General features: G+C 50.7%; 1 long non-coding RNA gene across 1 annotated transcript; it reads right to left on the bottom strand.

Annotated features, from left to right (window-relative positions):
- Positions 1–211: 211 nt before the first annotated feature.
- LOC145414370 (uncharacterized) lies at positions 212–8,418 on the bottom strand. The gene is made up of 3 exons (XR_013899879.1): positions 8,015–8,418; positions 4,912–4,970; positions 212–754 (listed from the first exon to the last, which is right to left on the bottom strand). It is a non-coding gene; the product is annotated as an uncharacterized LOC145414370 (long non-coding RNA).
- Positions 8,419–11,831: the final 3,413 nt, after the last annotated feature.

The following is an 11,831-nucleotide window of genomic DNA, read 5'->3' as shown; positions in this document are numbered from 1 at the left end:
ACACTTACTAAAAAAAATTGAACAGCTTAAACACTTGGGATGATGGTGTAGTTCTTTGGTAATGGATACTTAATCATTCTCATATGAAAATGGATGAAGTGATATATTAAGCCCCATTGGTTCATTAACAATAGATGGGCGAAAAAAAAAAAAAAAAAGCCGTTTGGATGCTAAGATTCTACTAATGGAAAATTGTTGCTATAGAAGCTATAGAAGTTCTGCATAGCATGTGCCATATGTTGTGTTGTTCCGCGTAATAGAGTGTTTTCAGTGATGACGCGTGCTGACCATTAGGTTCTGACTGCAAAAGTATGGCGGATGATACGAAATGCTAGATAGTGTGTTGTTCCGGGTATGAAAATGTTGCAGATGATGGGAAGTGCCGAATACAGTACAATTTTGAGGCTGTTGAGGGTAGCATGAGGTTCTGGCTCTTGAAATATGCTGGATAATGGATTGTTTTGGATAATCTGGATAATGTGGTGTTAAAGATGTTGGGATGTGCCAAATATTGTGTCGTTGATGGCGATACGATGATCTAGGACCTTGAAATGAGCCAGATAAAGGGTTGTTGTGGAGGTATGGTGCTGCAGGTGATGTCACGTGGTGGACGGTGGGTTGGTGCACGTATGAGGATGCTGTGGATGGTGGTGGGTGTGGGTGGCGTCATTTGAACCTCTTGTAATGCTCGTCCTCTGGCAGTGGCTCCACCTCCAGCTTCTTCCGCAGCTGCTTCACACGTGGGGCCATGTCACTGTGGAGGGATCGCACGGGGTCACACACGTATCCCACACTGGCCATGCAGGGATGGGGGTCACACACGTATCCCACACTGGCCATGCAGGGGTGGGTGGTCACACACGTATCCCACACTGGCCATGCAGGGGTGGGGGGGGGGTCACACACGTATCCCACACTGGCCATGCAGGGATGGGGGGGGTCACACACTGGCCATGCAGGGATGGGGGGGGTCACACACTGGCCATGCAGGGATGGGGGTCACACACGTATCACACACTGGCCATGCAGGGATGGGGGGGGTCACACACGTATCCCACACTGGCCATGCAGGGGTGGGGGTCACACACGTATCCCACACTGGCCATGCAGGGGTGGGTGGTCACACACGTATCCCACACTGGCCATGCAGGGGTGGGGGGGGTCACACACGTATCCCACACTGGCCATGCAGGGGTGGGGGGGGTCACACACGTATCCCACACTGGCCATGCCGGGGTGGGGGGGGTCACACACGTATCCCACACTGGCCATGCAGGGATGGGGGGGGGGTCACACACGTATCCCACACTGGCCATGCAGGGATGGGTTGGGGGGGGTCACACACGTATCCCACACTGGCCATGCAGGGGTGGGTGGTCACACACGTATCCCACACTGGCCATGCAGGGATGGGTGGTCACACACTGGCCATGCAGGGGTGGGTGGTCACACACTGGCCATGCAGGGATGGGTGGTCACACACTGGCCATGCAGGGATGGGGGGTCACACACTGGCCATGCAGGGGTGGGTGGTCACACACTGGCCATGCAGGGGTGGGGGGGGTCACACACGTATCCCTCACTGGCCATGCAGGGATGGGTGTCACACACGTATCCCACACTGGCCATGCAGGGATGGGTTGGGGGGGATCACACACGTATCCCACACTGGCCATGCAGGGGTGGGGGGGGGGTCACACACGTATCCCACACTGGCCATGCAGGGATGGGTGGTCACACACTGGCCATGCAGGGGTGGGTGGTCACACACTGGCCATGCAGGGATGGGTGGTCACACACTGGCCATGCAGGGATGGGGGGTCACACACTGGCCATGCAGGGGTGGGTGGTCACACACTGGCCATGCAGGGGTGGGTGGTCACACACTGGCCATGCAGGGGTGGGTGGTCACACACTGGCCATGCAGGGTTGGGGTGACACACACTGGCCATGCAGGGGTGGGTGGTCACACACTGGCCATGCAGGGATGGGTGGTCACACACTGGCCATGCAGGGGTGGGTGGTCACACACTGGCCATGCAGGGGTGGGTGGTCACACACTGGCCATGCAGGGGTGGGTGGTCACACACTGGCCATGCAGGGGTGGGTGGTCACACACTGGCCATGCAGGGGTGGGTGGTCACACACTGGCCATGCAGGGGTGGGTGGTCACACACTGGCCATGCAGGGATGGGTGGTCACACACTGGCCATGCAGGGGTGGGTGGTCACACACTGGCCATGCAGGGGTGGGGGGTCACACACTGGCCATGCAGGGGTGGGGGGGGGTCACACACGTATCACACACTGGCCATGCAGGGGTGGGTGGTCACACACTGGCCATGCAGGGGTGGGTGGTCACACACTGGCCATGCAGGGGTGGGTGGTCACACACTGGCCATGCAGGGGTGGGGGGTCACACACTGGCCATGCAGGGGTGGGGGGGATCACACACGTATCACACACTGGCCATGCAGGGGTGGGTGGTCACACACTGGCCATGCAGGGGTGGGTGGTCACACACTGGCCATGCAGGGATGGGGGGGGGTCACACACGTATCCCACACTGGCCATGCAGGGGTGGGGGTCACACTGGCCATGCAGGGGTGGGTGGTCACACACTGGCCATGCAGGGGTGGGGGGGGTCACACACTGGCCATGCAGGGGTGGGGGGGGTCACACACTGGCCATGCAGGGATGGGTGGTCACACACTGGCCATGCAGGGGTGGGTGGTCACACACTGGCCATGCAGGGGTGGGGGGTCACACACTGGCCATGCAGGGATGGGGGGTCACACACTGGCCATGCAGGGGTGGGGGGTCACACACTGGCCATGCAGGGGTGGGTGGTCACACACTGGCCATGCAGGGGGGGGTGGTCACACACTGGCCATGCAGGGGTGGGGGGGGGTCACACACTGGCCATGCAGGGATGGGTGGTCACACACTGGCCATGCAGGGGTGGGGGATCACACACTGGCCATGCAGGGATGGGTGGTCACACACTGGCCATGCAGGGGTGGGGGGTCACACACTGGCCATGCAGGGGTGGGGGGGGTTACACACGTATCACACACTGGCCATGCAGGGATGGGTGGTCACACACTGGCCATGCAGGGATGGGTGGTCACACACTGGCCATGCAGGGATGGGTGGTCACACACTGGCCATGCAGGGGTGGGTGGTCACACAATGGCCATGCAGGGATGGGTGGTCACACACTGGCCATGCAGGGATGGGTGGTCACACACTGGCCATGCAGGGGTGGGGGGGTCACACACTGGCCATGCAGGGGTGGGGGGGGTCACACACTGGCCATGCAGGGGTGGGGGGGTCACACACTGGCCATGCAGGGGTGGGGGGGTCACACACTGGCCATGCAGGGGTGGGTGGTCACACACTGGCCATGCAGGGGTGGGGGTCACACACGTATCACACACTGGCCATGCAGGGGTGGGTGGTCACACACTGGCCATGCAGGGGTGGGTGGTCACACACTGGCCATGCAGGGGGGGGTGGGCACACACGTATCACACACTGGCCATGCAGGGATGGGTGGTCACACACTGGCCATGCAGGGATGGGTGGTCACACACTGGCCATGCAGGGATGGGTGGTCACACACTGGCCATGCAGGGATGGGTGGTCACACACTGGCCATGCAGGGATGGGTGGTCACACACTGGCCATGCAGGGATGGGTGGTCACACACTGGCCATGCAGGGATGGGTGGTCACACACTGGCCATGCAGGGATGGGTGGTCACACACTGGCCATGCAGGGGTGGGTGGTCACACACTGGCCATGCAGGGGTGGGGGTGGGGGTCACACGTATCACACACTGGCCATGCAGGGGTGGGGGGGGGTCACACGTATCACATACTGGCCATGCAGGGTTGGGGGGGTCACACACGTATCCCACACTGGCCATGCAGGGGTGGGGGGGGTCACACACGTATCACACACTGGCCATGCAGGGGTGGGGGGGGTCACACACGTATCACACACTGGCCATGCAGGGGTGGGGGGGGTCACACGTATCACACACTGGCCATGCAGGGGTGGGGGGGGGTCACACACTGGCCATGCAGGGGTGGGGGGGGTCACACACGTATCACACACTGGCCATGCAGGGGTGGGGGTGGGGGTCACACACGTATCACACACTGGCCATGCAGGGGTGGGGGTGGGGGTCACACGTATCACACACTGGCCATGCAGGGGTGGGGGTGGGGGTCACACGTATCACACACTGGCCATGCAGGGGTGGGGGGGGGTTACACGTATCACACACTGGCCATGCAGGGGTGGGGGGGGGTCACACTGAGTTGCATACCAGTTCTGTACGCATCCTCAGGGTCATATTCAGGGTCACAGAGGTTATGCAGTCACACAGGGACACATTAAGGTTGTATGGAGCCGCACATGGGTCACATAGGGTGGCAAAGGTTATATAAGGTCACACAGGGTCACACTCATTTTTTATATGGTCAGGCACTGGTCACACAGGGTCATGCAGAGTCAAAGAGGTTATGAGAGGGTTACAGTGAAGGTATACAGTGCCACACATAGGTCATATAGGGTCACAGTGTTATTCAGGGTCATGCGCTAAAGGTCACATGAGATTACAAAGGCATATCAAGTCACGTACAGGTCATAGGTGTCGGGTCAGGTCATTCGAGTTCACAGGCATCGCATATTGGGTCACAGGAAGGTCATATGGGGTCACAGGCAAGTAATACCGGGTCACAGGCAGGTTATATCAGGTCACAGGCAGGTCAGTGGACGTGGTTCCCGTCAGAATATCTCATTTGCCAAAATCACGATATGGGAAAGAGCAACTTAAAATCTACATCACAAACAGATAACTCAGGGGCTAAGGCGCAAGAGAGAGAGAGAGAGAGTCACTTACATCCATTTCTTCTGGACTGTGTTTCGCGTCGTGCGTAACGAGGAGTTGTTATTGATGATCTGGAAAAAAAAAATGATACCAGTAAGAACAAGAGCAGCAGCAGCAGCAGCAATAACAACAACAACAACAACAACAACAACAACTGAATCGAGGCCTTGGGCTGCGGTTCCCCTACCACAGTCACAAGATACACTACAAGTATCATGAAAATAAACACTATCAGTACCCTCAGTTCTTGTCGCTCGTTGTGAAACTCGCTGACTAAATTCCGTAGAGTTTTTCGAACTGTATTCACGTTTGGTTTCAGAGAAATTACCAATATGCCGGGAATCGAACCCGGGACTCTCAGGTGAGAGCCAGGCAGCATACCACTACACCACGACCAGGTAAAAGTTAACTCACGTTGTCACAATCTTGTAACCAACGTCCCTCCGCCCCCACTGTGGGCATGCCCACAGTGGGGGCGGAGGGACGTTGGTTACAAGATTGTGACAACGTGAGTTAACTTTTACCTGGTCGTGGTGTAGTGGTATGCTGCCTGGCTCTCACCTGAGAGTCCCGGGTTCGATTCCCGGCATATTGGTAATTTCTCTGATGGTTTTTCCTGTGTAAAAAATACAGGTTCTCTCTTCACGTTTGGTTTGTTGGTAACTTAGCTTATCTAACAAGATATTTTAGCGGGCGATTAGCATTCGGCCACTGAATGGTTTTGCCTCATCCAAACAAGCTACACGTTCCCAAAACAACTGCAGCATCCAAAATTCACATCCAGCACTACAACACTCCATAATTCTTAACGTACTTGCAACCCTCGCGTAGAGATTACATTGATTTGGCTGCTACCTGCTGCCCTCATTTATGGTGGGAAAAATGGATTTGATACTCCATACTGCCATCATTTTCTGTGGAAATTTCTTTGAATGGTGTGAATGTTACTTGCTACCATCATCATTTTGTGGATTTTTTTTTTTTTTTTTTTTTTAATATTGACCACTTTGTTACAATCTGCCATCATTTTGTGTGATCAAGTGAAGGCGTCCACGGGGTGGAAGGCTGAATCGCGCCTCAAGGCCGAAGGCAAAACAATATAATAGGCTTAAAGACCTGCAGTTTTTCTGTGGCCTTCAGACGCGATTCAACCTTCCATCTTGCTGACGCCTTCACTTGATGATAATAATGATAATGATGATAATCATTATCATCATCATCATCATCATCATCATCATCATCATTATATTGTGTCCCGAGCAAATCTCCGAATATCAGCGATAAACCCAGGCCATTAAGATGCCCACGTGTCATGTCTCCTGCTGCAGTATTGCCACACACTCAGTCTCGTGTCACACCCGCTGACCTAACACAAATTCTGCCACCCACTGTACGTCGTTAATAGAAGCACGTGGGTACCTTACAAGACAACATCCAGGCGTAATAAGCATACTAAATCGCAGAGAAAAAGGTGTTGAGGACCGGTTATGCCGCTTGTAATACGGTCTTGGGTGAATGCTAAGTGGCTTGTAGATTACTTAGCAGCCTTTACTCAGCGATTTACCTGCCCCGTTCACCTCAGTGTCCTCTTGTGTGTGGCTGATCCAGTGTGTGGATATGGGCCGGTATTCTCGTCTCCCTAGCACCTCTTCCTTGGCGACTCATTCCCCAAGCTACCCATTACTATGCTTGTTTGTGCTTCTTATATCTTTTTTAATGTCGACAAAGATTACACGAATAACACACAAGAACATGGTGACGGAGCAGAATAAAAAATAAACCGGTAATGAAGAGGTGTTAGTAACCTTCCTAACCGCACCAGATTACCTCCCAGAAAAACGATAGCAGCACAGATGAGATATTTCAGGTATAATATGCAAAATAAACCGCTAAGGGAACTGTCATCTGGTATTGCAACAGGATTTGGTTAATTCCTTCAGTTTGATGACGTACAAATTTTCACTGTGTTCATGCTGTTTATACACGATTTCAAACTGGAGGGGACACACACAGCGACATACACCGCTCACCACCAGCGCACCCTCTTAAGCAGACTAAAACCATCTAGAGAAAACAATATATAAGCAAATACCTGTAAATAAAATAAAGTAAAATTGAGTAAATAAATAAATAAAGGCTATAAAATAAAAATTAATAAATACATCGTGGGTCTGATGGGTTTAATTTTTGCATATTGTGTTTTGATGGCGATGCAGAGGTTATGATGAATGGCGTGGACGGGCTCGGTGATGAAGGGTAGACAGTGGCCTTGTGTCGTGTGTGGGAGAGGGTTGGTATAGTCTTTTCACGTTAACTTGGCCTAAAAGTGCCATCTGTCTATCTTGGATGCTGAGATGTAGCAGTGAATGAACAACAGAATATGATGCTAACCACGAAGAAGCGCCAGGGAAAGAATGTAGAGTCGTACCACCGTCTTCTGTCACTGAGCTATGTGGAGGAAGCTGCAAAAGGACAAACATCTGGGTCAAGTTAAGGAGCAGGAACTAGAGTAACTCCATCGTGTGTGGTGTTTGTGAAGGGTGGGTTTATACGACACAGCACTGGCTAGACTGCAAGGTGTAAAGAATTACTAGTGTGCCATGTGCAATGGATATCATGTGCTTCAACCTAGACCAGCTGCAGGCCCTTAAGTGTCGCAGTCTGAGGGACATGATTAGCGTGGGGGAAAGCGTGGTGCAGAAGCCAGGTCAGTTGCAAAGGACATAAGTGGGTAGAAGAAGCCTAACTGGTACACGTTTAGGCGGACGCTTTGACATGGAATGCTAGTGAGGCGATGTTTACAGGGAGGATGAGGTGGTTTGGACGAGTGGAGGGGATGTGTGAGAGTAACGGGGTGAAGCGCTGCACAGATCTTTACGGGGAAGGCACAGTCCCAGCTATGGGACAAAAATATATAAGTGAATAATGGGATAAGGTCCTCAGAAGCGACTCGGGGTTAGCGGCCTTGACCAGAATGCTGCAGAAACCATGAAGCAAGGACACTAGGAATTAGGTAATGCATGGGACACTGACTTGCAAAACGAATGTAGCCTAATGTATGTCATGAACAGTGGGAAACATGGATGGTGATGATGATGGCTGCAGTAATACTCACATCGTCGACAACCATCATATCCAGCCTGAGGTTACTAAGGACGCGAGAAGCCAGTTGGTGAAACATGTTTCCTCACTCCTCTTTCTTCCAAGATTCTCAAAACAGGGCAGCGCAGTCTCAGTTTCAGGCTTGTTTTTCCTTCTTCGTCTTCAGTCGTTTTTTTTCTTCTTTAAGTTACAGTGGTGTTTGTAAGTTCTTGATCCTGCGTCAGCTCAGGGTTACTGTTTTTTAAAGTCTGTTATTAAGGCAGCTTTATTCGTATTTGCGATCGGTTTTGTTAAGTCGTTTCGAGTACCAGAATAACAACACTGTTTTTTTTCGTTAAGTTACATAGTTATGCGTGTCGACGTGTTTCACTTGACTGTCTTGCTTTGTGCATTTTTATTATACGAATATAAACTGTTTGCCTCTCTCTTTTATTATGGCGATTGAGTCAGTGTAGGTCAAGAAACTTATTTTTAAATTATCAGAAATTAATCAACAAATGTCCCAGCCTTTGCTTGACCGGGTGGGCTGTGAGATATGTGCTGGAGGTCAGTATGGTGTCAGTCCGGCTTCAGTCCGGGATTGAGGGATGGCGGTTTATGCGTGACACTGGTCGATACAATTTGCGTTCTTCGTCTGCTCTCAGAAGTTGATGGTAAAATCGAAATACTTTGCTGTGCAGTTTGCAGTGGCGTGTGGCTGGTTGGCGGCGGTGTGAGGTGTGGCGGGGACGGCGTGTGCTGGGTGAGGCACATGAGAGAGAGAGAAGGGCAGAGTGAGAGGCGTGGTGTTGTGGTGGTGGACGTGGAGTGAGTAAGTTCACACAGCTGTCCTCTCTGTCTTCCTCTCCCCCACTTGTAATCCCTCACCCCCCCTCGTCACCGTCCCTCCCTCAGTGCGTCACCAGCGTCACGCGAGCACAATAAGCCAGCGGGAGTCACGTCCACACCAGTTGCATAAAGGGAGCCAGGTACACTGAAACGTCATTAGGTACTGTGCTTGTCTGGCATGACGTCACTGCACTAGGCTACAACCAAAACTAAATATATCAGTAAAATAAAAATAAATAAAACAGAATATAAAATAGATAAGTAAATGGTTAAATACATACATATATAATAAAATTTTGAAAATACAACGAGAGTACGACTACTGGTGTCAGAGGTGGCAGTCACTCTTTCTCCCTGGATATTCGCCCTCAGAACTAGAAGAAGAAGTGCTATAGGCCACTCTGTTCCGTCATCCCTTCAGGCCAATGACGTATTTATTTACCTTACCACTGCTAAGGTCTGTAGATCAAACTGTCACCTTAATTAACCTAGACTTTCGGAACTGGAGGAGGTGGAGGCGGCCTTAACCCCTCCACTTGAGCTGAATAAAATCGTCTGGTAGCAGTCAGCAGCAAGAATAAAATACGAAATGCCAAGCCACTCGCAGAACCAGTGGACAAAGAGGCGTCTTCTAAGTGGCTTCCAGGATTTCCTAACACCTCCTTCTTTGAGATTTATTCTGCACATTACACCTTAATATCATTTTGTATAATACCGATGCCCAAACTGTTGGCTATTAAAATAGCATAAATGAAATCCAAGAGAATGTTACGGTTTAAAGTGCAAGATAAATCGCTTCGTAAGAGGAGCTACGGCGTCCCCTAAGCCACGTTGGTTACGGCCGAACCAATTCTAAGGAGTTGGGTATGTCGAACGTTGCTCATATCAACGCATATCCATCCTCACTCTGTTGTAATGTTATTATCTGTTAAATCATTTATTCTCCCTTTAGCTGCTCATTCTGTAAAGGTTTGTGCATATAGAGTAAATAACAAGACAAAGGACACGTTTTGTAGGTGCACCTACTCCTGCTGTATTCTAAAGGTAAAGAAATAATCACTTAGTGATTTAGCATTGTAAAGGTACCATTCTGGCTCACAGGCCGTGCCAGTACAACCACATGCCCCGTCCTCTGCCCTGACCCCAGTGTGTTATATACAGTATGGCTATTCCGGCAGGACACAGCTACCTGGTGGAGAGGCACAAAATACGCTTCTCAGACACATCCCAGACACGTCCCAGACGCACACCAAACGCACCATAATACTCCTACCCCGTCCTTCAGGACTAGCCCTATACATTTGGACTTTATCCTTCAAAACAATACGATGAGTGAGTGAGTGAGTGAGTGTCACTGTTAGGGACACAAACTGGATTATCTCACCACCTTCCCCCTCCCCCGTGGATGCGACAAGAAAGCGAAATAACGAAGAAATATAGACTAGCTGATTGACTACAAATTTGGGTATCACATCAGCCAAACAACAGTGTCCACAGGAACACTTTCAGCCTTCAGGGACAGTACGAGTATTTATAAACTTCACTAAGCATAGGTTGCGTGTAGGAATGATTGTAGGTACGCCTGTCTTCAAGCACACAGCCACTATACTGTACACATCATGAATAGACGAGGGTGAATACTAAAAAAATAAATAAATACAAGACTGTGATAATAACTGCAAAAGGATGATAATCTGAGCCAAGCTAGGGTACAAGAAATAGCCTATGGTAGTAATTTTTGCCTCTCGTGTGCTTGTTTGTTTTGGTTCGTGCCTTTGTCGAGCCGTGCAGAACTCCCTGAAGCTGCAGCGCCTAAAAATAAATCATTGTTTGGGTTTCGAGGTCAGGTATTATTGGAGGCCTCGGTACTCAGCATATTCGGCACCGAGGGGCTTCAGGGGCGGGGCTGAGGAGAGAGGAGGAAGAGGAAAAGGGGGAGAGAGAGAAGGGGGAGAGGGAAGGAGAGGTGAAAAGAGAGGAGGAAGAGAAAAGGAGGGAGGAGAGAATGGAAGAAAAGGCCAGATGATGAGATGGAAATGAAGGGGGGAGGGCAGAGAGGCAGGGAGAGAGAAGGGAGAGAGGGAAGTAGGGTAGAGAAGTGAAGAGGGAGAGGAAGAAGGGAGTGAAGCGAGGGAAAAGACAAAAGATGAGGAGAGGAGGGGGAGGGAGAGGCAAGGGGAGAGAAGGAGGAGGATAGGGAGGGATGAGAAGGGAGGAAAAAGAGACCAGACAATGACGTGAGGGAGAGAAAAGGGGGGGGGGACGGGAGGGTAGGGAAGAGGGAGGGACGTGGTGGGAGAGGAAGGGAAGGCCACATAATGCATTCCTAAGGTTTGTCTACCAAATGCGTGGGTTGGCTTTGCAAGGAAACCACTTTGCTTTCCAATCCCAAGTACAGCAGGGCAGTGTGCTGATTCAAGGCATTTATACAGATGCATAAAAAAACAACGGAACACTAACATAATCATACCCAGGGTGTGATTCACGGCCGTGTCTTCATAATAAACAGCTTCACTACGAGCGACTCCCCTAAGCTGAATTGTATAGTCTAGCTGTAGCCTACATGTACCTGTGTGTGTGTGTGTGTGTGTGTGTGTGTGTGTGTGCAGTTCTGGGTACCGACCTGATTGTAACACACACACACACACTATTAATACTGAATATGGCATATATTTTGCCTGCCTCATGACAGTAACAGCCGCTTATTCAGTGGATTTAAGAAAGCAGACAGTACAGTATCTACAGTGGATTAGGGCTTTCACTCTGTGGCAGTGGCAACCTGGCCACTTATCACACTGTCCTGTTGCTTAAGACACATTCACTGGTAATGAAAATTGGGTTTAACAACAAACTCATCATGTAACTTGTTGCAGTTACTTTTTTTTTTTTTTAAATAAACGTGCTTTCCTGAAAAATTAAAACATTTGTATTTTTAAAATAGTAATTCATCTCTAGTTCTGTTTTTTTTTTTTTTTCCTCACACCACGAAAAGTCAATTAATT

This window comes from Coenobita brevimanus, chromosome 99 (genome assembly GCF_032717465.1).
Source record: "Coenobita brevimanus isolate Jiangsu-jjx chromosome 99, ASM3271746v2, whole genome shotgun sequence".
Taxonomy (NCBI): domain Eukaryota; kingdom Metazoa; phylum Arthropoda; class Malacostraca; order Decapoda; family Coenobitidae; genus Coenobita; species Coenobita brevimanus.
The sequence above is the reverse complement of the archived record's forward strand: the minus strand, read 5'-3'. Positions and strand labels throughout refer to the sequence as shown.